Below are 24,668 nucleotides of genomic sequence, written 5' to 3' on the forward strand. Positions count from 1 at the left end.
TTTTCAGACAGCCATCAGCGGCAGTAGCAAAAGCAGCAGAAGCAGAAGCAGAAGCAGAAGCAGCAACTCGGTTTCCGTCGGACTGTCACTCTTTCTTCTCGCCTGTGCGGTTGCTCTCCTCTTCGCTCCTAGCGTTCCGAGGCTGCATTCCGCGGCTCTCCGGAGTCACCGCAACGTTCTCGCTTCCGGTTACACGACGTCTCACAGAGGAGCCGACGTTTCTCCGGCTCTTCTTGAAAAATCGACCAGAAACGATCCCCGACGCTCTTTTCTTCCGCTTCCTTCGTCCCCTCCCCTTGTCCCCAACCCCCTTTTGTTCCTCGTTCACCCCGTTCGCGCCCCGTTTATACCCCGAAGATGTCTCTCCCTCGTTACCGTGAATGTCGCAACGAGTTCAAGCGGAATTTCAAGGAGGGCCGCAAACGACGTCACTTCCACCCGAGATACGCTCGACGATATCGGACACAGGAGATCGCCGTGATGGATCAAGGAATCGTCTATGGCCTGGAAACGTGCGCCCCGCATCGGCCTCCCTTCTCTCGGTACATACCCTCTATTCCACGTTCTTCCTCGCCCCCCTCCCCCTCCCCCTCTCCCACCCAACCCTCTTTTTCAGCAAGAGCAGAGCGATCCGATTATCGTGAGAAAACACGAGAGCCGCTTTGAAGAAACGCCGACGACTGGCATTGATATTTTCTCTCGGACCGGGCAAGTCCCGAGGAATCGTTTTCCATTATCGAACGGCCGGCAAATACGATTTCATACGATCCCGCGGCGCGGCGGGTGTTTCGCTCCTGACTGCAACTCCCGTGTCTATGGCAGCGTCGTCCTATTCAGCTCCCAAAACTCGGGGAAGACCTATCGGATGCTGAAGAGGCCGGGCCAGGAATCCCGTGGCGTGGCCGATCAATGCCACGACAGTCTCTTCCACCGTTCTCCTTCCTCTCTCCGTCTCTCTCTCTCGCTCTCTCTCCCTCTCTCTCTCTCTCTCTCTCTCTCTCTCTCTCTCTCTCTCTCTCTCTCTCTCTCTCTCTCTCTATCGCTCTCGCTCCCCTATCTTTCTCCATCTTCCCCGCTTTCCCTCGTTTGGCCCCCCTACCTACCAACCTCCATCATCCCCATCGTCATCTTCGCCCACCCTCTCGATGTCGCAAAAGTTCAGCTTTCTCTCTCTCTCTCGCTCTCGCTCTCTCTCGCTAGATAGCTAGCTAGCTCGTTCGCTCTCTCACGGGCTCTCTTCTTCCGTATTCCCCAACCTCTGCCAGTTCACGTGGCGGCCCTCCACCACCCGGGCCAGCTTTCTTCTTTTTCACCGCAGAGAATAGAAGATTCTCACACTCCGGCCGGCACACATCGCACACGACGCGACCATTCACCGATCCGACCCCGTGAATTATTGAAACTGGATCACCGATGCAACCCGGCTATGCACGCGACCGAGTCGCCGGCTAACCGCGCTCGGACACACGCGCAATCGCAGCTGGCTGTTTTACTCGATCACGAACATGATGATCCATAGGGTTTTGGATTTAACGCGGTAGGCTTGAAGCGGTGGCACGAGAGATTCTAGTGCCGTGAGAGGAAGTTCGATGTTACGGGTGGAACTTATCTGTGATTGATGCATTTGTGTGTAAAAGTGCGCACTGCGTTTGTGGATTGTGTAGTCTAATCTAATCCTTTCAGCTTTCCAAGAAGGCTCGAGTCCTTTGGCCCAACATTAAACACGTTATCCTCTCTTGAACACTGTCCAAATGTTAAAAAGACTAGTTAAACGATCGTGTTACCGCAACGATATAACGAAAGAGCACATCTCCGCTGACTTAGCAAGTGAAAGCCAACTCCTCAAGCACGAGGACGCATCTCAAAGTCCAGAGTCAACGAAGAGGTTCCAAAGACGCTGTCAAAGCTTCGTCCAAACTGTTCGACACTTTGGAATCACATTTCGTCAGGAGTCGTGAATCGCGGCGGTTGCTGTGCTACTAAGGGTAGCCAGAACTTTGTGCGCTGGACCCGACACAATTTCCACGTGGGTCGTCTTCCATGGCCGTGAATCCCGGGGATTAAACGATCCCGTGTTTAACGTCGAAGGGCGTCGGGGAGCGATCGAGCGATCCGAATTGACACTCTTCAGGCGTCCGCCGAGGCAGAGCGAGGCAGAGCGGGCGAGAGGCAATGTTGGGCAGAGGCAAAGCGAGGCGAGGCGAGGCGAGGGACTATTTATCATGCGTATCGTTTCCCCGTTGGCTATGAAACCACGATCCCAGGAGAGATTTCGTCGCCGGAACTATCGAGTGTTCTCGCAGCCCAGCCGTCGCCGTCGATCGAGAAACAGCGGGAGCGATCGAGCGAAATTGATTGAACGGGGGACAGCAGCCCTCTCTGCCTGCAGCGTCGTCTTTGATCGGGATAAAGCCTGGTGTGCCCGTGCGCCGGATATGCAAAAGCGCGGGGGTGTGGACGCTGCAAGACGAAGGAAGGGCGGATCGGTTTTGTCTGTTCATTTGCCGGCTAACGAAGTTACATCCGGAGCGGCTAACCTAATCATTCGACCACACCAGTCGCGCGTCTACCGTGCCCATCTATCCGTCTATTTACCGTGCCAAACGCCTTTGTCGGCAGACGTTTCGATCGTGCTTTCTCGGCCGCGGATGTTTATCGGCGAATTAGAAACCCGCGTAGCTCTTTGGCATTTCCATCGACTCTGCATCGGTTGATGCCGTCTTAATCGTCGTAGGCCACGGTTCCTGAATCTTCTTTAACTGGTACATCTCCTTTAAAACCTCTGCAACCTCTCAACAATAGGGATTGTGTATTAGAGATCTCCTCTATCTAATCTTAATCCTTGTAACTGGACATGTAACTTCATTCAAACCCGTAGGAATCGCATTCTCAATTGGCTGATGTAGCGGAACTCCGAAGAATCCAACAGAATCAAAGTAATTCGACCTTTCTGGATCCCGCAGATTCTAATTAAGTTCTGTGTTGAAATCCTACTTTAAAAATTGGTGAAGAATATTATCACCCAGCCAGTCAAAGGAATTGCTCACATTGGTGAACTATGTTGCAGGCAAACGTCAGACAAACCCGCAGAGAGCCAAGGGAACTCTCATTTGGGTAAAATGGTGATCCCAATCGAACGAGATAGAGCAGCTAAAAGCAAGTGGAACGAAGGCAGTGTATAATGAGACAAGTAGCGCAGAGACTGGGTCTGGTCGGACGTGAAGCACAGCTGATTCTTGGCAATGGGACCGGAGCATAGTCTGCGGCTTAACAAATGGAACGTGAATAGTCGACTGTTGAATCAAATGGAATAGGCACTTTGGTCAGACAAGACGAGTGGTGGCATCGCTGACCGGGGAACCGAGACAGTCTTCGGTCAGACAAGTGGAATGGGACAATTCTTGCTCGGACAAGTGAAACGGGGACAGGCTGAATGGACGTCGCCTTCGGTCAATGAGTGCGGCAATAAGGCGGCTGGCAGGTGGTGTTACACTGCGTTTGGTCAGACAACTGTTCAAATTAACCCTTTCAGCGCTGAACCACGATATATCGACGACATATATTTCAGTCACCACTAATTGTAAGAGGATCACTTAATATTTTTGTGGTAGGCTTTGGTGGATTAGTAGAGTTACTGTGCGTTCGGTCAGACAAGTTTTAAAATTAACCCTGTTACTAAATTATTGCTTTCGTTTATATTGTGGGATGGATCATTTTTAGCGAGTGGTATGGCTGATCGTTTGGTGGTAAACTTGAGGGATGATCGTTTGTGACCAGATAAAATACTTGACTAGACAAAACAAGTGATTACCAAGTATTTCGTGCGCATTATTCAGGATGAATCTTTGGTGGACAAGTGAAATGGATATGCCAGACCGACTTGAACAGTTTCTTACAATTGTTAAATTATAAAAATGCATTCATGAAACACGCTATCTAAATAAATACAATCTTGTCACTTTTATATTTCATATGATTTTTATATTGATCAGTTTTAGCTGTGCCTGTGCCCGTGTTGCAGACGCACACTTACGGAGGCAGAATTCAATGGACCGGCAAGAAAGTTTCCCGCGAATGCCTCGGGAACTTGTAATTTCCACGGAAAGCGAAAATCGTATTCGCATTCAGCGCGTCGCAACGAACAGAACGGCGCGGCGCGGCGTATAATACGTAGCAAAAGTTTCGAGGAGGGGGTCAATAGTAAAGTTCAGCCGTAACCGGTCCTTCTGCTATCCGTCCATCGTGAGCACGGCTTTCCGACCGGGTCTGTTTTTTCATTATCGATCGAATGATCTCGCCGCATCTTGACGCGCAGTTTGCCGGGGCTCGCGTCGTTAGGTTTCTCGCGGTGTCGGCCATGAATACAAAGGACGGTATTACACCCGGAAGAGAAACAGCCCGGATGGAAATGATCTCGAACACGGCCCGTGGTATTAACTTTTTAATGGAAATTTAATTGGGAGGAATAGCGTCGGCACGGAGCGTTCGCGCTCGGTAGGAGCGCTGGCTCGCGAGCGAGGTTCCGCGGCGATATCGAACGTGCAATCTCGCGATGATTAATTAGGGCAACATTGTTGGAAATTGCCGGGCTACGACGGTTGCCCCGCGAGCACATAATAACGGGGGAAGAATGCGCGTGTGATTGGGCGCGTCGCTCGACGCGTCGGTATTGAAATGCAAAAATGAAAAAAAAAAGAATATAAAAATAAAAAAGAAGAAAGGGAAAAAAGCTGACGGGGGTCGCGGAGAAAATGGAAGAAGCCGTCGCGGCGCGGGAACGATGGGTCCTTTGACACAGCCTTTCCTCTCCTCTCCCTTAATTTGCTCTGAATAGCAGTTGATTGATCAAGATTGAGCAAGACGGAGTAATGCAATTACGTATCCCGGAGATCCTCGACGTGCGCCGATAGAGTTCGCGGGGACGCAGTTTTCAAACGAGCCCCCCAAGTTTCGACGGTCTTTTATGGCGACGCTGATCAAAGGGAATCGACGAATTTCGAGCCCGGTTGGAATAACTTTTCTCTCGCGAAAAGCCCGGGGAAAAGTAAAGCGAGAAACTGAGGGAACGCGAGGGAGAGGGAGAAAGAGAGGAAAGAGGTAGAAGAGGATGGCCGAGAAGGTAAGTGTATCAAGATAGCTGAATAGGATGGTAACAAGATAATGGCGGCTCGTTTCCACAATAATTCGAATAGCGGCCCTTCTTTGCATATCGCGGTCTGATTTCCAGGCAAGCTCTCGAGCCGCGCACGCGATGCACGCCTCCGCACAGATTTCTCCGGAGTAATGGGCTTTCTCTCGTAAGTAGCTGGCTCGCCGAGGGAAACTGGTTCGACCGGGGACTAATCTAAAATAAATATACAACACAGGCGACGTTCTTCCGCGGCGCAGCCGTTCCGCCGAGGAGGACCCGCTTAAGGACCAAGGATTACGACCGGGGAAAATCTCTCACGACGAACGCAATCTCTGCCGGATGCTAACGCCGAACACCCCCGGGGAATTGAATGTCTCAGGCTATGATTGTCCAAACGCAATTCTTGTCTAAACGATACGAAATCAAGAATTGTGTGGGGACATCAGCGCTCGAGGCGCGAGTCGACTGCTCGGGAAGCTTCTCCGTGGAACGGCGAGGTAAATCGAAACGCTCTGCCGTGAGTGCTAGTAAACAAGAATCTTCCGGGTTGCAATACGTTCTTCTCGTTTTTCTAACATATTTCTGAAACGAGAAGTAACGTTAGTGCCCCATTTACTCGGGCAGCTTAACGCTTAAACTGCAGAGGGGTCATTCGTGTCCGAGCAATTTCGGATGGTTCGTACAAGTCTCGTATATTGGTTCATATTATTTATTACAATATAATATACCTAAACAATTATTACCGAAAAATGCATAAATAATAAATGAATCCGTGATTGATTAGGTTTAAGGGAGCAAAGATTGTAATGCATAGACTGTGCGGATTGTCATGCAAAATAAAATTTGTCTGCATCGGATATGAAAATGAATGCATAAAATATTTGTTTTAAAGTATACTTTATAGATGTCTTAATAAACAGAACATCTCGCAAAATATCATGTATTCAACGAAAATATTTCTATAATATTTCGTGCGTATGTCATAAGAAAATGAGGAACAAGCGTCTCTCTCTTATCGGTCAACCCAATATTTAGCGAAATAAAACAATGTCAGGATTTCAGCGCAACGTCGGGATATGCCTCTGTAGAAAAACAAACAAACAAACAACGAGCGGACAGCTCCGTTCCAACTCCCCTAAACCGCAGGATCGGCATCGAGCACACAGCTCGTTATACTTTCGGGCTTGAACTCGGAAACAGTGATTCGAAGCGAAACATCCTGCCGATATCGCCAGCCAACCAAGTTCCGAGCACGTTCGAAGGAAAACTACTTTCATCCCGCGAGTGTCTCCCACTCGAGAGCCATCCATGCGTCGCGCTAATTGTTATTGTTATCCTTATAGCGCTCATAACGCGAAACCGATAAAAACGGACGAAACCAGTAAAAAGATACAGCCGCTGCTGTGCTCTATCCGGTGTTCCAATCGGTGAACGAGAGCCCTGGTTACGCACGGCCGAGGAAACAAGTCTAATATCGATGAAAGGCAGTCACGAGAGTAGAAAATGTATCTGGTGCGGAAACAGAGCCGGCGCGCGGCGAGACTCCGAAGGGGAACGGGTAACATGAAATCCTACGCGAAAAATTAAACGAGAACTTTGTAAGATCAGAACTAGACTGCGGATATTTATAATAAAGTCTGCTCTTTACTTTACCGGACTCAAAATTTCTGCCTTCCTCCTACGAATTATGATGTATTTGGTATGTAATCCAGTAGATTTGTACCCGGCGCGGATGCAGATCGAAGTTTCGAACCTCTAGGATCAATAGTTGAGGAGTTATGGTCGCTTAAAGTTGAGCATATTTCCAGTTTTTTGACAAATAAGGGCGCCACCATATTGGTTTGTAGTGTCGGTCGCACACCGCTTACTCAGTTGGTTACGATTAGGTCGACGGGGAGGGGGGGGCAAGGTAAACGGCTCGCGGTCGTCACTACAATGATCACCGGATGAGGGGAGGGAGCACGAGTTGAGGGGACAAGTGATATCCCCTCTCTGCCAGAATAGCGTCGTAAAAGGTGAAGGTAGGTAAAGAGAGACGTAAAGAGGGTTACTTGAACAGAGGTAAAGAATTTAATCAAGTACTAAATAGCAAAATTTTCAAAATTGAATTAACATCTGAAAATCCACGATCGCGTGTTACAAGTATCGTTGAACGGAATCTCTGTCGGAAAAGAAATCTCGATATCGTCCAGCGTTGTTCGTCCCGACATACAAAAGAAACCGCATCGGAAACAGAGCCGGAAAAATTCAAAGAGGAACGGGTTTTGCAACGGTATAAACAAGAAATGATTATTCAGCAGGAGGAATCCTGCGGACGTATCCAGCACACGTATGGATTTGTACCTGGTTGAAGTAGTACGTACAGATCGGTAGTTACGGGGGATTGACAAATGGCATCGTCAGCACCTCCGTTTCCACCGGGAACAGAATCAGAACCCATTCTTCGGGCTGGGTCCATTCTCTTTCCCTTTCATGTGCACGCCGGGAGGATGGGCGGGGGGGGGGGTGAAAGGACGCGAGCAAAAAGGACCGAGGCGGAGGGTGTAATGTTCGAGCTGGTAAAAGCGAACGAAAAAATCCAGCCCGGAGATTCAATAGTCTAACCATACGAGCTTTCGGCCATAACAATAGGAGAGAAATTCCGTTGACCCGGCCATAATTTTCCGACGGAAAAAGGAACAATACCCGGGCGTCGTCTGAGAATCGTCGACCGGTGTTAACGATTTGCTCGACTCGCCCCAACGATTTTTACGCGGCTGTATCGGATACCGCCCTATCCACGCCTCGAGATCCTGCTAACGATGTATGTATCGATCTAAATTGTTAACTTGGTTTCTCTTGTGGCGCGATCGTGTGTTCGGTTCTACCGCGCTGCTGCAGCAATATTTCTCCAATTCGATAGAATGTCAATGGAAATAGAATTGTATTTGTATATTACCAGTGGGACTGCAGATGTTGATGGATTTATGGCTTAGAAATTTTTATTTTATAGTGTTAACCCGGCGTTAGTTAGGTGGGGCCTCACAGACCCCAGAGATTTTAGATTGATTGTAACATTGTAAGAACGCGTGACTGTTGTTAAGTATTTTTGAATAATAAAAATTTAATTTCGTGGATCTGAGTTTTTACTCTGATAAATTACGAGCCTCTTAAGCAATATGTACCTAATCTTATATTTATGAAAAAGGTATTTATAAAGGTATTCTGTAATACAATATATTATTTCGATGGGGTCTGTGAAAGCCCACCTTACCACTTACGATACATTTTCCCACCTTACCAACGCCGGGTTAATACATTGAATCAGTTAGTACATGGAATCACAGGTTGCATCATTTGAACAGGTCCGCAGCAAGATAGGATTCGCGACAAAACAGTATGCGGTGATAATAAGCAAAGCTAGAAATTAAGGTTGACAGATAGCAATTCTAGCCACGGGTGAAATAAATTATTCGGAATCCGCGTAACAAACAGTACAATTCGCCGATACCGTGCCGATTCGCAGCAGCGAAACGAATTAACCGGCTCAAACGAATTAAGCGAACCGATCCCGACAAGAGGCGAGTAGTCTGCTTCGGATATCCTGTGTTGCGGGGGTGGGCGGTGGATACGCGTATTCGCAGTAAATCCATCTTTTCGCGCAGCTCTTTGTATTCGTACGTACGTCCCGGTAATCGTAATAAACAGTAAATCCTGCCCGGGGAAATAGGAGCACTGATACGAAAATCCTTCTACACGGTGGATAAAGGACCATCTATTTTTTGAACATCATATTTTATGTACGACGTACTTTCGAAAGCCGGGTAATCTGTCGGGCGAAACGAAGAGGAGGAAAAAGGGGGAGAAAGCAGAAGAAGAAGAAGAAGAAGAAGAAGAAGGAGAAGAAGAGGAGGAGGAGGAGGTGAAAGAGGAGACGATACTTCCACGAAAATAAGGCAAGGTAAGACTGGTAAAAGAGCGACTATGTATTATATCTCGGCTGGAGGGTGGATGGTTCCACCGCCGAGGCCTGTGTACACACGTATATCGTAAATGTATGCAGACTTGCCAACGGGGTGGGTTGGGAAGGAGAGAGGGGTGGGCTTCAGGGTGGCGTACAACAAACCGAGGCTATGTGTGAACACGCGCGGATAAGTTTACGTGCCGGTAGCTGACACAGATACACCCGGATACATTATGCATCCCGGATTTTATGTGGCATAATGCACTTGTTATCTATGCATATACCCGACAACGCCGGCTAAGTTCCCCCGGCGCGGCGGCCAAAACTCGAATAAGAAAGTCCACCGCGCTGACAAGCGCGGATTTCCGACGCGCTCGACGTAATTGCCACGATCTGCTCGTTCATTCGGCTCTATTCGGTTCGGCTGTTTTGCGACGGTTTCGCCAAATTATGATAATTAATGTTCAAATTGTTGTGAAAATTCGAACACATTCGTTTTTAGAATATTTTGGATCGAAGACAACATATCGTAAAAAAAAACGAACAAAGAAGTTTGAGAATCGAGCTACACAGCCAAGTGATTAACTTACATTGAAATGTAAACATACAGTGAATATCAATTTTCCGTCTGCATCGGGCAATTGTTAAAGGCGAAGTTCCGACCATTGTAGGAGAAAATAATACGGGAACGGGTTGATCAGCATAAGGGCGAGTCCCGCAGGCAACTCCGCAGTTTAATGGGAAGCAATGCAAGCCAATCTGTCGGACAGTTTCTTTGAAGCGTCTCCGCATCAATTGTCAATTGTGTCAGTCACCAGACACCGGATCGATCGTGGATTCTGCCGTGAGCGGCGCGGGGCTTCAAGTAAGTGCTCGAAACGCGATACCATTGACGATTACAGGAATCGGCGGTGACAATCGACGCCGAGGCAGGCGAGAAGTATTGTTACGACAGTATCCGATAACACGTCGAAACGGCGCGGCGTCGCAACTAATTGATATCAACGGCCGAACGTTGCGACAATAGAAATCGGTTGGCTTTTATTCGACTGCGTTAAACACCCGGTGAACCGGTCATCGGGAACAGGTTACGATTAATAAGGGTTTCGTAATATGGAAAACCGAGGCCCGACCCCGGTACAATTAACCGAGTTCATTAGCGCCGGTATGCTTCAGTTCCAGGAGGCGTATGTTATTGCTAGTTACGCGGTCCTCTGCGCTGCTGATTAATACAGGTGCACAAAAGCACTCGGCACACGCCGGATTCCTCAGTGTTTAACCGCGTGCGATATTAATCGCGATATACATCGTCCGTGGCCGCACCGAGAGATCCGCTTTCAGACAGAACACCGCGCCTCGGTACGATGAATATCGTGATATTGTTCAATGTTACAACACCTGCAAATTTACTGTTTTCAATAACGCCGTTCGAGACATTATCTTTCAAGTGTCCGCAAAGACAGAGGAATTAAACGGGCCCTTTGAACGCAGATTAAATACCGAGGTTCCTCCTTTCATTCATTTGAACCACCTAACGAGATTTTAATCTATCCAGCCCTGAGACGCAGCTCTGTGTTAGTTAGAAGCACTATGTTATTTACACGTTGCTGATTTTAGTAACGTACACTTAGTAACACTTAGTAACGTGTATTGAAGAGCCAATAAAATAATTAAACGTTTCAATGAGATTGGATGCGCAGTCTTCTGAAGAAAATTAGAAATATAAATATGTTGTATACCCGATAACCCATGTAAACGCCAATACATCACGATAACCAAGCCACGGACACGTCAGCCTAAACTTATAAGTCTAGGGTAGCAGCGGGTCTAGGACGAAACACTCCACCTTTGTTTTCCTCCAATAGAATAGCACCTGGTATTTTTACAGATTCAAATCCGAATCGGAAACGTTATCTGGTTCAAACCCGAATCATAACGTTTCATGCCTCACTTATTGTTAGCTATATTTATTTGTAGAAATTGATCGAAACTGTGCGCCGTGAAAATAATTACTATTTCAAAAAGTTCGATCGTGAAAAATACCTCCTTTATAAACTTATAAGTGATTAGAACTAGATAGATAGAATTCGACAACGCATCTTTCCCACTCCCTTCCACATTCTCCTCTCCAAAATAAGTTATATGTATACATATAGAGCTGCCGAAACAGCAGCAGCAGATTTGTTCTCCTGCGAATTCAAGACTATTTAGGATGTCACTGTTTGTACCTTACTACGCTACTGTAGACCTTCCTTCCTTAAACAAAACCTCTTTTCGATTTATAAAAAGTGTTGTACTCAATTTCGGAACACGGAATCCAACAAATAGATCACCGCATGGAAAATGAAAAATATAAGAAAAGAACTAAAAAGTTGTGAAATTTATAGATTGCAGATCTCAACAACCCTCGAATGACGGGACTTGGGTCCATCTAGAGACCCGGAGTTACAAACGATCCATCCAAGTTTCAACTTTTTAGTAGCCAACTCATATCATACGGCTGTTTGTATTAGGACCAATAGGTACAGCAATAATTGAGCCATGGAGACCACCGCGTGCCTACAGAACCTGAAAGAATTCCTAAGACCCATTAAAAGCCAATTAGGAAGCTAGCTCAGCCGTAAATCTCCGCTCGGGAGCCGCAAACAAGAATGTGCGGTCGAACGGACGGAATCCAAACATTTCATAGAGGAGCCGGTGACATAATCGTGTTCCGGCCGGAGTGGCCGAGAGGTCGGGAATTGGCATTTCCATTTTAACACGTACGTTACCGAGAAAGGAAGGGTGGCTCTTCTCCATGGAATTTTAATCAGCGTCAATTACTCGCAGGAGTGGCACGTCCTCCTTACGCCGCACTTTCCTCGCGACGACGCGACGCAGAGACAGAATTGAATTTTCCCGCCGTGCCGTCCTCTTCGCCACCGATTTCTTATCGTTGCGATGACCCGGCACCGTGTACCTATGCCAAGATCCGCGCTGGCTAACGTCGAGACAGTTTAATTGCTGAGAAAGCTAACGAACATGCCTGCAAAAACCGTCATCTTCCTTTGCGCCCGCTTCTTTCACGCTGCGGGATGACGCCCAATCAGCGAAACCAATTTCGATTTCGTTCCACAGAGCAACCTGTTTTCTGCCCTAATTGCAACCCACCTGGCTGATTCGGTTCTTTGAACGAAATTGTTATGGTCGAGAGACTAGTGTCCTAACTTCTGAATGGAAAGAAAATGCTGTAACTTAGAAACAGCGAACATCTAGATACAAATTAACAATGAATTCGCAGTTTTGCGAGAAACTGAATTTACTTAATTAGAAATTGAAATTGTTGCTTCAACGGTTTCAATCGCATAAAACTAACACATTGATATTATATTTGTACGTTCTTGTCAGCCGTCCACTGCTTTAAATTGCTACTTCTAAAGCTAAAGTTAAAAAGCAAATTTTCTGACGATAAGCAGAAAGTATTATAAAAGGAATATTTGGAAATCCATTCACAAATTAGAACATAACTATGTAAATGCTACAAATGGATAAAGCTAATGGCCAATAATGTTTCACACCTCGTGCTTGGAGCATTTCTTCGGTAACCGTAGCCAAATTGCACGAACGCGAGTGTAATCTACTAATTGAACCGGTCAAATTAGCGAAATTTTAAATTAATCTAATTAGCCGTTCAATTACCGGGCCACGATGCGATTACGGTAATCGAATTACGCTGGCCCGTATAATTAGTGTGCACCAATCGGGTTGCGTGCACCCTGCGACCTGTCGAACGATGAACGCACCCTCTAATCCGCCGCCCTTATCTATCAAACAGGATTCCCCGCGATCCTAATCTATCTAAGAGATAAATAACTACGATAAAACTGTTCCCACTTACCGATTCCCCCCTCTGGCCGATGATTCCGGATCAACCTGGAACCGACGTGCTAACTGACACGGAAGAAATTGCTCCCACTCGTCACCGTCATTTATTACAAATCCCTTCCGTTCAAATTATTCGACTGTTCCACCAGCTCGACGCCAGTCATTATTGTTACGAAACCAGAAAAAATGTGTTTTACGTAAAATAAATATTTTCGCACTAACTGTCGACTAATTTATTTACACAAAAGCTATGCACACAATTTTGAGGACTTGAAATGAACTGGTGAGCCTTTTTATAAATATGTCGTCTCACTAACATTTTGGTGCGACCCGTGCGCCCCGGCGTTAACACGTTTCATCGTCGCGTGTCGGGCTGTCGAGTGTTCTGACCGTTTGACTCTGCGGAGACACCGATCTCGACCGTTCGAGCGCTAAACAAAATCTGCCGGCCGGTCTCGGGCCATCGATGATCGAGGGCCTTGCCTGGCCTTGCCGCCTTGCCTCGCATTTTCCCCACTCCGCAGAGTCACTCCGTCCACGTGCACGCATTCTCAAAGAGAGCCGATTTTGTTTGTCGCAGCCGATCAAACGTCTCGGCCGCGCTACAATGTAAATACACGCGCGAGCACTCGGCAACCGACTCCGGCAACCTACAACGGCAAATGCTCAGCCCATGCTTATCCTAACAACACGCTTAAATCTATGACAAATATGTATCTCGAAAAGATTTACGAAGCAAGTATAAATCCAATGAATAAAAAATTTATGATAAATATTTCCTTTTATCGATCGTAATGTTGTTAACAAATAACTATTAATGTTATCGGTGCACTGGTTCGATCATTGAAATTTAAAATCAACTTTGCAAATTATCAAATTAAACTCGGCGTTTCGATCTGAATTTAGATAATTTCCAAGAAATAATTGCGTCCGGAAAATATTGTAAATTATAAGAATACAAAAATTCTTGTTCACAAAGCAAGTCGGTAATAGTTTTCTTAATTAAATATTTCATTCAACATATTTCATCTGGTATAATAATTTACAATATTTTACAGACGCAATTATTTCTTGAAAATGATCTACATTCAATTAAAAATCGAAATTAATGTGATGATTTGCAAAACTGCTTTTAAATTTCAGTGATCGAACCAGTGCGCCGATAACATTAATAGTATTTGTTAATAAAAAATTGGTTGGTTTTAATTATTTATCTATGAAACTTTCACCAGCAGATTCCGGGCGTTCGACATAATTCGACATAGTTTGATATCATTTTAATCACGAGAATGTCGCGGATATGTTGATGAACAGTTTTAAAAAATCATTCGGAACAACAGAGTTTCATCATCAAATTGGTATTGTCTCGCCGATACGCGATCAAAGAAGAAACAGTATCGAGACATTACTGTAGTAACTAACTAAGCCATTCTATCGGCTCAGCGGATCTCCGAATTCGTATGACGCAATTACGGCTGGCTGCCCTCGAGACCCGGTGATCGCGCGTAAATCCGAATTTACGATTCATAAGGGTCTCCGTAGGGTCTCGGAAGAGGCCACGTAAACGCATCGGTGCACCGAGCGCCGAAAATCGGGGAACGAGAAAGTACCGCACCGTGGAGACTCTTTTCAGGTGAAGGTGAGTATAGCAAGGTGTGGTCTTCTATACATGGGGCCGGTGGGGGGGGGGGGGTCGGGAAAGGAGACGAGGATGAGCCGAGGTCCGCGATAAAGCTAGGATGAATCCAGCATAAAAGGACCGAGGCACGAAGGTCGATTCGAGGCACTTAGAGGTACCCGGTTCTCGTTGAACACGATGATGATGTATGGCTCTCAACGATAGAGAATGTTATGGCGCAAGGACTCCGTGGGTACGACCTCGTTTTCTCTTGGAAGCCCCGAGGCTTCTTTGGACGACCGTAAGAAAAGAAGGAAGGAAGGAAGCGGGATAGGAAGGAAGGATACCTAAAGATGGCCGTCGTCTCATAACTCCTCGACGTTCTCTTCCTTCTTTCCCGTCTGCCCCGCTTACCCGACCCGTCTTGGCTAAAGATACAGGATACGAAAGAGAATCTGGACCAGTGTGCGTCAGGCTCTGCAGACCTACACTATCCTCCAAAAGTATCTGGACACTTACATCCTCCCGGACACCGCCGAAATACCCCGCGATGTCTTGCCGTGTCTTTCGTTAGCTTGCGTCATTACTCACTCATCACTCTCCTTCACATTCATTGTGTGTATTTCCTCTTTCCACTATCTAATTGTAAGTATCTACATAACTACTTATTGCAACTCTTAATTTTTCTTTATTCTTTATTCTTCATTGCTCCCTCATTTTTCTTTTTTCCTTCCTTATCCACTTTCCTTGACCAAACCTCCTCCCTCTTGTCCTTTCCCCCGCTCACTACCTCCTCTATCCCTATCCTTCTTTCGAGTTTCCTACAGTCCCTTACCAAATGCTCTAACGTGCCAAGCTTGTCCTCACATAGGCCATAGTTCATTCCATCCTCCTCTTCCCAATATCCACTGTTGACGTCACCATATAATTTCAATAATTGCAAAAATATAAAGAAAAACTTTTTAAAAACCACGCTTATATTAATTTTTTAGACATTAGTGACTATAAATAAAACACAGCTTTTTTTAGAATTTGTTTCTTAATATTGCATTGTCATCCAGTTCTGAGCTATGTTTAAAGTTTCAAGTGTCTAGCTCATCGGGAAGTGGTTCAAAATTTGATCATTGAGCTTCGTAGTACAGAATTGGTAGGTTTAGCGTTAATTTGTTTGAACCTATTGGGTATCTACTTATGGACGATAGTGTACATCTGACTATAAGTAGGTATATGCATACTCGCGGCAGCGTGTGCTCGCGCAGCACGTTCCTACGGTCGTGAATACGTATAAGTATACATATATATGGAAGCACGGATAAAGTATATACGGTGTGTCCGTAATCCGTAGATATCAGCTTGTTGTCGCTGCCTTCGTGCTATTGCAAGAGGTTTATCGGATCTCTCAGGGTCCCCAGCCTCCCTCCTCTTTCACGGCGCCGCGCCGTTCTCCATCCCCCACGCCGCGTCGCGCCGCTCACGGCACTGCGAGACGAGACGAGACGAGACGAGACGCCAGATTGAACTAACCGATCATTTCTGCCGTATGAAAATTTGTTTGACTATCGAAGGATACCTTCCCAGGGGATTGGCTTTGCCCTCCCTCTAAAGGAAGCTGACTTATACGGACCGATGACGTAGATTAAGTGCTAAACGGAGACAGCAGTCTACCGGGGACCGATAAGAGCGGGTTTTTACGGGGATGCAGTTTTTTCGAAATTAAAATATCGCTTCATTTGAGCCCATTTCTGGACCAGTCATGAGTGTTTCTCTTTTATCGGCGAACTCTTGATTGAACGAGGCCCCTAATCGAATAAATGCTTCGCATAATTACATAACCCCCTCAAGCTGTGTGTGTATGTGTGTGTGGAAAGAAACTATTTAATCTTTAATTCTTTCCTCTCAGTACGTTGGACTTTGATATACAATTTGGCCCTTTATATCCGTAAGCAAGATTTTTTACGATATTTATTGACGTTGTACTTTATACACTCCTCAAAAGAATTAAGGGATCACCTCTGCTAACCCGAAAACCTTTCAAACCATTGTTTATCGATATCGATACAGCAATTTTGACCGGAGTTATGATCGTGTAAACTGGTAGCAATTTTTCGGGTTCGCAGAGGTGATTCCTTAATTCTTTTGAGGAGTGTAGTTTCAATACATATTTTTATACGTCAAATTAGCCTGTGATAGCCTAAGAACATTGCTATTTACCAACACTTCAGTTGTTATTTACCAATACTTAAAGAAGTTGTAAAAAGAAATTGGAAGTGGTGCCCGGTTATTATCAGAAGGATTAAGGAAAGTAAATATTTCTGATCGTCTACAAGGGGTGAAAAAACTCTGTTATTCTCAACCAAATTATGCTTCCTCTTCCAAATAGTATAGTCGGAAAGCACAACAGAAGCGTTCCAGAGCTAATGGAGATATCCCTTCGCGAAGGGTCCGAATATTTGGTACTGTTAGTTACTAGATTCGTTGCTCCGCCTCACTTTTCCTCATACCCAACATTCCCTCGCGCGATGTCTCAATAGAAATAACATTAAGTGAGTCAGAACGCCCCGTGGCGAGGTATTAAAGTAAACGTGCAGGTTGTGGCGATATTAATGGATATCCCGTACATCGTATACAAGTGGCGTACACGCGCGCGCGCGCGCGCGTGTGTGTGTGTGTGTGTGTGTGTGTGTGTGTGTGTGTGCTAGCGGGTAGTAGCGCCGAGAAAACTATGTTTTCATAGGTCCACGAAGGAAGTGCTCTTACAGCTCGTGCTCGTCCATCGTATTTCATGCCCCGCCCCTCCCTCGTTTCCACCCCCTTAAATTGCCTCTCTTTTTCTCCCACCTATTCCGTCGTATAGCTCTCACTCCCTTCTCTCGAACAGGGGATGAAGAGCGAGAGAGAGAGAGAGAGAGAGAGAGAGACAATCGAATCTCGGCGGAGGATGGTCGCCTAGGAATTTTTCAGAGAACGATAAAAGACTTATCCGCCGAATAATATTTTTCCAGTCGGAACGAGGAAACTTACATTGCCGTTATTCAGTCGTCCTACCTATATCCTACAAATCTTCGCGGACCATATCAACCGATTCCTATTCCGCTCCTCGGCCAATACTTGAAACAGTACGTCGCGTCGCAAGGTGAACGCCTTGAGATCGGGACCGAGTTATTCATTTCCTTCGTCGGGGCAAAATATACGCCCGAACGACTTCCCTCGAGAGAGGTCATCCTTCGGTAAGGTCATCATAAACAGGATTCCGATTGGACGAATAGTGTGCCAATATTCCTTAATCTTCTGCGACACTTAATAATTAGACTACGGATTTTATGTTCTTTTTTTTAGTGCATTTTAATATATGTATAAGCGTGGTTTCTAAAAAGTTTTTCTTTATACATATATCTTTTTACAGTTACAATTTCGTCGTGCCTAATTTCCTAGAAGAACAAGAAAATTTATATTTATTATGTCTTTGTGTATTCTCCAAAGAAAAAATAAAATTTTTTGTCGTTAAAAAGCATTGTACAAACATTGTACACGCTGAAATAAAATATTGTTTAATACCAACAGCAGACATTATCAACAATGTATGTACGTAAAGACAGTAGAAGCAATGTAAGAATTGTTTTTTGAACGATAGTATAGTAATTCTTCGCGGTGGCTCTCTCGCTCTCTCTCAGAAGGGACAGTGGGGACAAAGGGTTACAGACCACCGGCAATTTATTCCATCTTTTCTGTCCGTTCACCAAAGTCCCGGAAAAGCGGCCACACATTTTTCACTCACCTCTGAGACCCGTACGATTATTCCGTCGGATCGCGTACATTTTATTCCGATCCCTCGTTTTATCACTAAAACGGTCTTCCCCCTCCCGGTATTCGAGTATCAACGGCTTTAAGAAACACGACTTATCCGGGGCTCGCATGTCCGAAATTTCAATACGATCGTGAAATGGCCCGTGAACGTGCCATCCACTGCAATGCAGGCTGGCGAATGCGCGCGGCCGAATGATGAATTTCGGGGGTCTTTTTGACGGATACGTTTCGCGATTCAATCGCATGTGGACTCGGCCTTCTGCGAAAGGGGGTAGCGAGAGGAGGAAGGGGCGGAGGCATCGGTCAATCTTATTTCTATCCGCAAGGATGCTTTTCTCTCTCCGTATTTGAAGGTAATGCTAGTCGCGTATATACTATCAGGGGACGTTGGCGCGGAGAGGCGAGCTGACCGGGACGAAATGGAGAGGCCATTCTGGAATCATACTAGATATCGTCGTTCAATCGTATTCCCCGTGTTCGCTTATCCTATTCCGGCTCTGTCCCATCCCCCCTAGCCACTGCTCTCTATCCACCGGGGCTCTATCCAACATTCATCGAGCGCGCGTAATACCCCGGTCTAGGCTGTTCCGCTCGTTTCTCGTCCGGAACAAGCGACTATTCGTGTTCCAGTTAAAAAAATATGTATAATCCAACGCTGACGGGTGTCGACAATCATGCTCTCTAACTTTTCCCGGTGTTCGAACCCTCGTCCACCGGTGGAGATCCCCCTTTAAACTAATTAACCGCTCGCCAGTACTTTTTTTCTCGGAAGGCTCAAACATTTGAAACTTGTTTTCACTACGGATTTCCGATCCCTGCGGATTTTTGCATGGTTTCGTTTTTTGTAAAAATCGGAATGCATTGGCGGATATATCGGATTCAGTTGTTTGTAATTTTTTGGAAAAGAATTTTATCATGTTCTTACAGACGTTTGAATTTGTATAATTTTCTAGTGGAATTATACCTCTGGCTTAACATACGAAAAATCTCTGCAGAAAATAAATTATATATTGGAAAAGTAAAGTCTTCAGGCTGTAAAGTGAGTGCAGGTTTGTTGGTGTATTCTTTTTTTCTTAACGGAGTTATCGTAGTTCGAATATCGACAAATTTTCAAGAATCAGACATTTAGGGTTGAAATACATTTTGGATATCGCCCTAAGGATTCGCAATTTAGTTTTGTATCTTTCTTACAATGTTTCTTCTGAAGAGGAAGAATTTTCCAGCTGATTGCACAATTTTTATCGTTTTTAGCTACTCCTTTCGTATTATTTTTGTATCTTCTTCGCAATATTTCTTGTTAAGGGGAACACTATACAGTTTCTGGTTGATTATGGAATTTTCATCGTTACCAGCGACTTTTTCACGTGAAAAAAACAAATAACTGCGTAACATGATACCTCCTGGGTATACGTGGGTGGATTTTCACAGAGTCATGAACGCAAAGACTTACTTTACAACGTAATATAATACTACATATCCTAAGCACTCGATTTTGTGGACTAGCCTTCTATCTACAGATATTTTTTTAACTCTTATAAAATATACTTGGAAAAAATGGGAGTTTCATACAGACTAAACAAGATTGTCAAAGATACAAGACGTCGAGTATATCGCAGGTTCTCAACGATAAGGAACGTTAGTCGCGCGGCAGGCTTTGCCATAAATACAGAAGCATGAACGATGGAATTGCTTGAACGACGAACCAATAAATCCGTCGGGACCGGAATTGCGCTGTACGCGCTTTGCACTCGTTCTTTACGTTCAATCGACGGAATTTACAACCGGACCCCCGCGTCTACCTATTCAAATTGCCACAGTAACATTTGTCCGTTTACTGCATGTATCGAGGAAATCATCGGCGATTGTTCCTAAGATCTTGGCTGAAGTGTGTGTGCCTCCCATCGGCAGAGGTTTCGCGTCGAGTTCGCAAGCATACCTCAAATAAATCCCCTATTGCGCGTCAGCCAAGTCATCGTCGAGGTTTTAGAGGGTATAAATCCCTCGTCACCTCCGTCACTTTACAAAATTCTCTCTCGTTTAAAAACAGAAAACAGTGCGTAGAACGTTTATTAAACCATCCCTTAAATCGAAAATTGAAGAAGTGCTTCGGACTATGTCCTGTTTGGTCTCATTATAATTAGAGAAAAGTTTCATTAGAAAATAATTGGGAACAAAAGGCTCTTTTTCAGATCTTTCTCACGCGTTTCAAGACCGAAGGTGAATAGATCCTGAAATTAGGAAAAACGCCCCCGCGACTCCATTTATCAGCGTGCTAATGAATCGATAAGAAAAGAAATTCCCATCACACTCGGTCGACGGCGGCAATTTGCGCGAAATAATAATGGTCGCTCGCGAGGTTATCGTTTCCGCTTACATCGGGAGGTGTTCTCCGATGGAAAGTTATTTTTGCGACACGATCGCCAGCCATGCTCTCCGGCGAGAGGGGCTGCAAGAATTCTCGTTTATTGGCTGCTCTTTCGAGCCTTACAACGCGGCGCGGACGCGACGGTGATCAGAGCGACTGCGGGCCACGTTCAGTAGATTCTTTGCGAGCTTCCACGCGGGCAAATTAATTCGCAATTACGAGGGGATTCGTTAATTTTGCGTGTTCCTAGTAAAGGTAACGCTCGAGACGGCAGAAAGTCAAGGCAGCCGGAAAAGCGTCGGGAATTCAACGAGCAATGGTTACGCGACGGCGTTCGTGATTAAATTGTGATTAAATTTCTTGCGTAATAACGGCGCCAGTATCTAAGGAGAGTGGGGGTGGGAGTATGTTAATTGGTTCGGCACGCATTAATTTCGCACCCTCCTCTTCCCGCCCCTCTTTCAATTTCGCGTTTCGGACTCTCCTTCGAATGCTCGAATTTTCTTGTGAAGGATCGCGCGGCCCGGCGACGCGAGCCTGATCCAAAAAGCCCGGTAATATTTAATTTTAATGGTCGCACCTAGCCCGGGCCAGCTGATATACGGCCGTGTCGCACCGTGGACGAGTGTGTGTGCGCGCGCGGCCCCGTGCGACATTATATACACTCGCCTTTGATCGAGTTTATTTGGCGAACGGCCAGTATTTGGCCCCCGTGCACCAGGGCCCCATTCACCACAGCTCTGCCATTTTCGAACAATCGCTCCCGATCCACCCTCGCCCCTGTCCTTATTTCACATCTACATGCACGGACGGGCGCAGCCCTGCCGCCCGCCCCCTCCCGCAAGTATAATTCCGTTCTTTCGGTATGTAGCCGCGTATTATTCGCTTATTTTGTTGTCCGCACACGTCGAGAACGCCAGACCCATTCCTGGCATGTGTGTTCCTCTGCGTCGACTAGGCACGAACCGCGGGATTGGAAGGACAGCGACCAAACTGACTCCAGAGCACACATCCCGAAGGAATACGGACGGGAATAAGGAAAATCGGTGCAAGCCCTTTGCTCCTCGCGAGCCACCACGAACCTTGGACAGTCGCATCGGTTCCGACGAAACACTGCTTCGGTCAAAGGTAGCAGGGAACGTGACAGTTTTCATTTTTTTTTTTGTGTGCTACACAATGTTCTTTGTCGAAAACACTATTCAATAAAATTTAAGGTCTCTGCTTTTTCGTTTAACGGTAGTATGGGGGTGATAAGCCTGAAATTTACCTTTTATTTTCTCAGTTGTTGAAACGATAGCAAAATCTAGCTTTATTTGCGATATTTTTTCGGAATTTTAAATCGGTTATTAAGGGTTGAGAAAAATGATTTATTTCTCGGGGCTGGTTTACGCAAACAATTTGGTGGACTAAAGGAATTTAAGAATATCAATTACGCCTTATATCAAAATTATTAAGGGAAGCATTGAATTTCTGTTTGACTCTTAGTAATTACTTAAAAATGTAGCGTTTAAGGAAACGCCTACTTGCATAAAGCGGCGCAGTCGATTTGTAACTACCAAACCGCTTGCTTCCGGCCGCCGTTACATATTGCACGCGGTTTAACGTTACAAGAGATTGCTGGGGGTGAGAAAGACAGAGAAAGCGATTAATAAAGCGATAATAGTTGGTAATATCCCGGACGGAAATACGGATAAAGGCACATCGAGAGGCTCGCGCACTACAGGCTACAATTATTTCCGAGCGTGCTAAGCCGCGGTACTTTATCGAGGATATTTTTCACCGTGTGCCAGTGGGCTCGCAGCTGACGCTGACCTGCATAAATATCTTGAAACGACGTGCCCGGTGAACTGGCATCGAAGCTAAATTAAAATCGAGTTTCCATTCATTATCACGCCCTTATCACGGCGCACGCGCACTCCCTGCTCGTCGCAGATAAAAAGTTACATCGACGGCAACCGCTCGTATAATGCGGCTTCGAACAATTTGATTGAAGTCTGTTTTAAAAGTGATACTATATGAGAAGTGCGTGCAATATCATTCAATTTAAAATTTTAGATCAACACGTAATTCAAATTCTAATTTGGCATCAAGTTCTCTATGAAGTTAGAATCACACGCATTTTTCAACCCTTCGACGGCGGAGTCTGGGCCTATTCTGACCCAGAATTCATGTGAACAGGGTGAAATTAGCCCTCAAAGTTGGGGTTGCAAAATCTATTTTATCGAATATCTCCGAAACTATTAGGTCCAGACGAAAATGTCAAAATCCAATTTGTGCGTCTTTCAATGACGAATCTTTTATTCTAAACTACCTTTTTTAAAATTAATTTGTTTAAAAAATATGTCAAACATTACCTTGAAAAAATATTGACACTAGTTATATTATGTTCCAAATGAAGTTCACGCTTTTTTCGAAATTCGAACTTTTGAGATAGAATCATACAGAATTGTTTTTTTGGATGTCTTTGTATGAAATACGCTTCAGAAATATCATCACACGAACAGAAGCCGCCGACATGTTCACGGATGTTTCCTTTGCGGGGGAAGATGTTGAAGCAAATCGTATTTTTCTGGCGGGGTGAGAAAATATCACGTATCGTAAGAAACATAGAGAAAAATGTTTAATGGGAGAAAAGTTACATAATTTCCCATAGGAAATACATTTCTATTTCTATTTAATTTCCGATTTTCCGAATTGATCTCAACAATTTTTATTTCGCATAAAGATCCTGCTAATTGATACTCGTGTATTGGCGATTTAACTTGTAGAAGTTTGGAGAACGGAGAATGGCGTACACATTGGCAGAATGTTACAAAAACGAAACAAAATCGAACACGTCAAACTAGTTCGGGTCCCGAGAGTGGTATTGCATTATTCCGAGACCGAGTCATGTATTGAATAATAATGGTAACGAGCCCCGACCGGAAATATCGGGAGAAGAGTTCAGAAATCAGACGGAACCCAGCAGGCAGGCATGTGAAAGCGGTTCACGAATGTTTGAAACCGAGCCGGCTCGTGTTCGAGTGGCCCGTTGCATCGGTTACGATATTTCTTCGAGAGGAAAAATCACGGAACCGATGCACACTTGATCAAATGCGTAAAGGCAAGAACGTTAAGATACCTCGAGGATGCGCCTTTTTAAGAGCCGCTCTCTTATATCGGATTGTATCGACGAAAAGAAATGCCGACGATACTACACGAGGCAAATAAATGTCGGAGAAAGTAACCGTATGTTAACAGATCAGGTGAAACGACGTACCTTTGTGGATAAAACATACTAGAAACATGAATTCGTCAAGAGTCAGTGTTGGACAAATTTTATATTAAATAATAAATAAACGTGTGATTTTAATTGCAAATAATAACTAAACTTTTTATAAATAAAAGTAATTTAAATCATTCCAAAAGTGATCTGTTCATTATTTCTTATTTGCAAATAAAAGATTATTTATCATATTATTTGGATCGAGGTGGAAACCAAATAAATAGTTTTTGGTCTTCTCTCATTTCTTGTATTTTGTATCATATACATATATGTATATGTATGTATATGGAGATATTACTGTGATCCTGAAATAAATTTTTACCCTGAGGAACGTATGGGGGTGAAACAGCATTTTAATTCGCAGATAAATTAAGCAGAAAAGTTACCGTACCTTTTCGATGTAGTGCAGCGTGAAATCAGGAAAAATGGCGCGTCAAACTTCCGGCGGATTGCAATTGCAGCTGATTTCCGTGAAGAGGGAGATGAAGAACCGGGAAGGAAGAAAGGCGGCCGCCGAATTTCGAACTTTTCTGTCGAGGTGGCCCGGATGTCGGGACACGGCCTGTAAGCGATATAGATTATCAAAGTTCGCGGCAACTGTTAGCCGCAGAAGCGTCGAGGGTGGAATAAGGGTGCGCGAGCATCCCCCGCTGACTTCATCCCGTGACTCGAACTTCA

At 45.2% G+C, this 24,668-nt stretch overlaps 2 protein-coding genes across 4 annotated transcripts in view; one reads left to right on the forward strand and one right to left on the reverse strand.

Annotated features, from left to right (window-relative positions):
* Window positions 1-10,695, forward strand: part of LOC143212000 (uncharacterized) — a 210,876-nt gene extending 200,181 nt beyond the window's left edge. Inside the window, exon 6 of one of the 2 annotated variants that reach the window (XM_076430236.1) lies at window positions 3,068-10,695. The gene's annotated coding sequence lies outside the window, so the exon portion shown is untranslated. Of the gene's footprint in view, window positions 1-7; window positions 1,034-3,067 lie in introns of those variants that run through there. The other variant, XM_076430234.1, reaches the window with a different exon arrangement.
* Window positions 1-24,668, reverse strand: part of Urm1 (Ubiquitin-related modifier 1) — a 386,421-nt gene that overhangs the window by 325,291 nt on the left and 36,462 nt on the right. Inside the window, exon 5 of one of the 2 annotated variants that reach the window (XR_013009587.1) lies at window positions 24,382-24,552. The gene's annotated coding sequence lies outside the window, so the exon portion shown is untranslated. Of the gene's footprint in view, window positions 1-12,951; window positions 24,553-24,668 lie in introns of both variants that reach the window. The other variant, XR_013009588.1, reaches the window with a different exon arrangement.

Source organism: Lasioglossum baleicum, chromosome 9 (genome assembly GCF_051020765.1).
Source record: "Lasioglossum baleicum chromosome 9, iyLasBale1, whole genome shotgun sequence".
NCBI lineage: Eukaryota > Metazoa > Arthropoda > Insecta > Hymenoptera > Halictidae > Lasioglossum > Lasioglossum baleicum.